Raw genomic sequence first — 6,053 nt, forward strand, 5'->3', positions numbered from 1 at the left:
CCCCCCACCAGGCTTGTTACCATCTGAGCCCATTTCTTCTGCTCACTTCTTCCACCCCTGTAACTTTCTTTTCTTTCTTTTTTTTTAAATCTTCACCCAAGGATATTTTTTCCATTGCTTTTCAGAGAGAGTGGAAGGGAGAGAGAGAGAAAAACATCCAGGTGAGAGATACACATCAGTTGGTTGCCTCCTGCACAGGAACCCACCCGCCTGGGTCCAAGGATGGAGCCAGCAACTAAGGTACGTGCCCTTGGCCTGAGGAATCGAACCCAGGACCCTTAAGTTCGAGGGCGGACGCTCTAACCACTGATCCAAACCGGCTAGGGCTGTAAGTTTCCTTTTTTTAAAAAAATATGTCTTTATTGATTTCAGAGAGAGAAAAGGAGAGGGAGAGAGAGAGACAAACATCAATGATGAGAGAGTCATTGATCGGCTGCCTAGCCTGCAACCCGGGCATGTGCCCTGATGGGGAATCGAACCCCGATCGCCTGGATCCTAGGTCGATGCTCAACCGCTGAGCCACACCCGGCCGGGCTGTAAGTTTCTAAATACACTTTCTCTTATAAAAAATGATAATAGGTAAAGCAGAAAAGGGGGAGAGGGAGAATTGAGTGTGCATTTTGAAGTTTCAAATGGACTGTGAGGGAAGGCCTCCCTGAGGGGGAAGTGCTGGAATAGAAGGGGTGAGGCGTGACCGTGGATATCCAGCAGAGGAACAGTGAGTGCAAAGCCTGGAGGCTCCTTAGAGAAAAGGAAAGGTCAGTGGGGCCAGAGAGGAATGTGTGTGGGGGGTGTAGGTGGATTTGCAACTTACCTCCTTCAGGTGTTCCTGTTCTTCTCAGCTCCTAGGGGACGGAGTCATGAAAGTTGGCACCTGCTCCTGGACTCCTCCCCACAAAAGCATTTGTGAGCAGCTCTCCTAAATGATGGAGGCAACGAGAAGGGTTTACTGAGCAGCAAGGCAGACAACTCAACCTCAACAGTCCTATAGCATGTCGCTGCTGGGAACATCTCACTGACCTTTCCAGGAAGGCCTGGCCTCTTGCCTTGGTTCCCAGCACACCCTCCTCCCCTAGACCCTCCTCGGAGTCCTCTCACATTTCTCCCAGAGCTTTCCCCTAGTGTCTGCCTCCAGATCCTATCTTTGCATATTTTAAGACTGGTCCTTGTCGCTGCAAAACTAAGGGCTACCCACTGGAGGTGGGGCATGTCTCTTTTTCATAGACCAGAAGCTCCAGCAGAGACTTGGACAGGTCTGTCTCCTTCATCTCTTTCCCCGTTTCCATATGTGAGTGAGAACAGGGCAGAGGTGTTGTTTTCCACAAATAAAAGCTGTGCCTACACACACTCACCCACCTTTTCCCTCCTTCTCACACACACTTTGGAAGATGATACTGTCAGCTTTCTCTCTAAATAAGGTTTGTCATCTTGACATGAACAATCTTTCTGTGTGCCTTTTTTTTTTTTTTAAAGGAAAAGTGGGTATGAGTAGCCCAGTTCCAGAGGGTTCCATTTACGTAGTACCCTGGAGCTGCTTAGGACACAACCTGAACAGCTGAACGAGGAAGGTGATGCAGAGCAAGCAGGCAGGTCATGGACCTCCCTGCTCTTCCGCAGCTAAAATTCAGGTAAGAAATGTCTTTCTTTCACTGGGATAGGGTGGGTAAAGAACTTGGGTGTGTTCTTCTCTTGAACAGCCTTCCCCTTTCCACCCTCTTTCACCCGTTTCTTCTTTAGGTAACTTCCCCATCTCCACCCCCAACACCAGAAGCCCTTCCCTCCGGAAGGTCACATAATTTTTTAAAAAATTATTTATTGATTTTAGAGGGAAGTGCGGGGGAAGAGGGAAGAGACATCATTTGTTGCTCCGCTTATTTATACAGCCATTGTTTGCCTCCTGCTGTGCCCTGACGGGATCAACCCTGAACCTGCAACCTTGGTGTTTCAGGACCAAGCTCTGCCCAACTGAGCTACCGGGCGGGGCAGGTCTCGGACTTACCGGGGCAGGTGGGTGGGGTGGGGCAAAAGCCACCACGATAGCTGCAAATCCTGATGTATGAAGGGGACAGGAGGAGGAAGAAAAGGGAAAGGAGGGTGGGCTTGCCTTCTTCCTGTCCCAAGGCCACTTCTGTTCCTACTTTGTTGGCCTCTGAGTTCGGAGGTTCTCTGTGCTCCAAGGAGAACATGCTTTAGTAGCTGCCTGGGGGCGGGCCTTCCCTGTTTGCCAATCTCCTTGCTTCATTCTCTCCCTCTTCCTTCCTCCCTTCCTCCCTTCCTCCCTCCCTTCCTTCCTTCTTTTCTTCCTTCCTCTGTCTGTCTCTTTCCCTCTTTTTCTTCTTTGAAAGTGTTCCCTCCTCCCGTAAGCCCATAGCCTTAGGATGGGGCTTAGAGGCCTGGCCTCAGAGCCCCACAGGCGTCTTGGGCTAAGGTCCTGGGCAGGGATTTCTTTCCCAGGGAGCAGAATTCACACTGGGGCGGCTTCTGCGGCTGGCTTGTGGTGACATGCGGTGACTAAGCCAGGGTCACCATGATGAGTCATCCACAGCAGGGAAGGTGCCCTTGCTCTCTTCCCCTTCCCAGAGCAGGCCCAGGGGTGTGTGAAGTGGGACCGGAAGAGGTGTGTTATTCATGTAAGACCATAACCCAGGGCTGGCTGACTCATTCATTCATTCATTCATTCATTCATTCATTCATTCATTCATTCATTCATTTTTCACACCACCACCGTTTATTGTTCATCTTTCTAATAGGTCAGTGCTAGGGCTGAGGGGCTGGGCCTAAATGAGAAGTAGGGGACCTGGTATGACCATCTTAATGTGCCCTGAGGCCTGGTGGTGGTCCCAAGGTCTGTCAGTCATCTCCCTAGGCTTTCCAGGTCCACAAGTCCCATGGGGTCCCAGGCTATGTTAGACCTGGGAAAGCTGCCTTTGTGGAGGAAAAAGACATGTGGGGAGAGGCAATGTGATGGCTCAGAACCTGCCAATTCCAACATCAGCATGTGACAAGAGGGAAACTGAGGCAAGAGGGTAGAACCCCGAGGAAAAAGTGACAGGGGATCTGAAGGGGAGGTAGGGAGGACCAGCATCTTTCAGGCCCTGAGCCAGAAGGGGGAGAGGGAGTCTTCCCAGTATTTCCTCCTGGCTCTGGAAGACTGAACAAGGGAGGATTGAGGGTTCTGGTCAGTCAGGGGTGAGTCCTGAACAGTTCTATCCCCAGGGGTGTCTACAGGACAGCCATGCTTGAGGGGGCTGCAGTGCCTGGACAGGTCTTCTGGGCCTCCATCCTTGGTATGCCCTGGAGGGGAGGCAGAGAAAGGTTTGGCAGCCACATCCCCACTGAACCCTCACTGGACCTTTTTGATCACCTTCTGGTTCCTCAGTATCACATAGGTGATGAACACTCCCACAAACAGGAGCAGCAGAAGGCCAGCAGCTAGTGGGGTGCAATAGCACAGGCTCAGGTCAGGAAAAATTTGTGGATGACATGCTGGCTGCTGATGCATGGCAAGAGAATCACCCAGGCAGTGTAGTAGGTGAAGGTGATCAGGCTAACAGCAATGAGGCAGAGTCCCACCACCTGGTTTGTCCCTACCGCCATTTTCCTGTGCTCCATGCTAAAGCACCAAGCTCCTGATTTTTTTTTTTACACGTCTGTTTCGCCCAGCCAGCATGGCTCAGTGGTTGAACATTGACCTATGATGCAGGAGATGGTGGTTCGATTCCTGGTCAGGGCACATGCCTGGGTTATGGGCTCAATCTCTAGTAGGGGGTGTGCAGGAGGCAGCTGACCAATGACTCTCTCTCATCATTCATGTTTCTATCTCTCTCTCCTTCTCCCTTCCTCTTTCTGAAATCAATTATATATATATATATACTCAATTATATATATATATATATATATATACTCAATTATATATAGTCTATTGCTATATATAGTCTATATCACATATATAGTCTATATAGTCTATTGATATAGGCTACATATTATATATATAGTCTATATCAATTATTTGTATATATAGTCTGTTCCTGGCACACTCCCCCCAGGGAGCACAACCATGACATTCCTTTCTCCATCTCCTTTCCCCACAGGCACCTATCTCATAAACTCCAAGGGACCCCACAAGACTTGCAACCAGGGGAACAATGGGCAGTGGCAGCTCGTCCCAGGCTAACACCCTGAACCTGTCTCCAAAGCCCCCTTTTCTCTGACTTCCCAGAGAGCCAAAGCAGCCTGGCCTAGGCTCTCCTGTTGCTTCTTCTATGCCCTTCCTGGTTTCACTGTCCTAAGTGTGTTTTTGCTGCGGTCAATAAATTCTTGCTTCTTTTTTAAAATAAATAAATAAGTCTATTTCTGACATCCTCCCCCTACCTGCCACCTCCACCATTCCTATCCTATCCCAGATGTCTGAGAAAATAACAGAGTGACCACAGCTCTCTTCTCCTTCCAGGATATGAATCTCAGCTCCCCACTCAGCAGCTTTGTGTCTTTGGATAAGTCACTTAAGCTCTCTAAATTTCATCTGTAAATAGGGATAGTTGCAAAATAACTGACCCATAAGGTTGTTGAGAGGATTAAATAAGATGATCCACATAAAGGCAGCACTATTCCTGGAAGGTAGTATTTCCTGAATAAACATTAGCTGTTATTATGAAACACTCATGGGGTGCCTCCTGCACAAGATGCTTGGCCTTTGAGGCGCTCTAGTATGGGACACAGACCTGTAAATGAAAGATTATAGTACATTGGGTAAGAATTGTAATGGAGATAATATGAACATAGTGCTGTCCATGCAGAGGGGGTGTGATGTGGTGGTCAGGAAAGGGGAGGCATTTAAGTTTGAGATCCCAAATGGAGTGGAAAGGCATTCCAGAAAGAAGAAACACAAGGTTTATGTAGAAGCATTTAAGTTGAGACTGTGGTCCAGTTTTATGCTGTGAGCTGAACTGGGAGTTTTAACACCTGGAAACTGTTAAAAGTTTTACACAGGGTAGCCACAGTTTCAGAGTTGTAATCCAGAAACAGCACACGGACAGATGTGTGCAAGGCAATGAGGGGCAGCAAGACAATAGGGTACCACTGAGCAGTCTTTTCACAGGAATACAGATATAGATGTAGAACAGAGAGATGATGATGAAGGTAGGGGGAACAGAGGATACCTATGGCCTCAATTAGGGTTTAGAAGAATCTGGGCAGATGACTTAAGAGCCTCAGTACAGAGAACTCCATGCTTCTACCTGGCTTGGCACACTCTGTTCCCTTTGTCTTGAATGCTCTTCCCCCCTTGTCATTCAACATTCTTTCAGCACATGCCACCTCCACTGGGAAGCCCTCTTGCATCCCATTACAGGCTAGATTAGGGGGCCCTGCCCTATGCTCCTAGAGCCTACGGTCTGTTCCCTATTCGTTAGCTTTGACATTCCTTTGGACTGTTTCCTGGTTCCTCCCACTAGTCTGGGAATTCGATGAGGAAAGGGCTCACCTTGATCACCTTTGCACCCACCCACAGGGCAAATGTGTCAGTCACTGTTTGCTTAATGAATCAATGAAAACAGGAGCTTTAGGTGGCCTGGGGAAGGAGGAGCTGGAGGAACCGTCAGAAAAAAGACCGTCTCTGGTAGCTCAGGCCTTGAAGCTATATCATCTTTTCTAGTCCAATTTTGTCCCGGGGTTGCTACCTTGAAGTCCTGGGCCATACAGCAACTTGAAGCCGGGCGGGGCGAAGATCCGCGTGGTCAACAGCGCAGATACAAACTCGGCAGACCGCCGGCTGAGACCACGCCCCCTGCCCTAGACCCCGCCTCTCCATCTTCTGCAGTCCGGGTTCCCGCCAGGCGGCGACACCCAGGAGACCGCATGCGCAGTGCGTGCGCGAGCTGTCCTTTGCCCTTCTCCCAATGGCGGGCGGTGGTCCCTTTCCCGGCATCCTCCCGGGGGCAGGAGCGCGTCATTTCCGGTCGGGAAGGCCCGCGGCCGCTGCCGCCATTTCAGGCGCTGCTGTTAAGCTGAGATCCGAGCCGGTCAGCTGGGCGGCGGGCGACGGGGCTGGAGGG

At 50.0% G+C, this 6,053-nt stretch overlaps 1 pseudogene; it reads right to left on the reverse strand.

The window, feature by feature from the left end:
• Positions 1-3,343: 3,343 nt before the first annotated feature.
• LOC107535636 (dolichol phosphate-mannose biosynthesis regulatory protein-like) lies at positions 3,344-3,597 on the reverse strand (annotated as a pseudogene).
• Between the last annotated feature and the right edge of the window lie 2,456 nt (positions 3,598-6,053).

This window comes from Miniopterus natalensis, chromosome 17 (assembly GCF_054644295.1).
Source record: "Miniopterus natalensis isolate mMinNat1 chromosome 17, mMinNat1.hap1, whole genome shotgun sequence".
NCBI classification, from domain to species: domain Eukaryota; kingdom Metazoa; phylum Chordata; class Mammalia; order Chiroptera; family Miniopteridae; genus Miniopterus; species Miniopterus natalensis.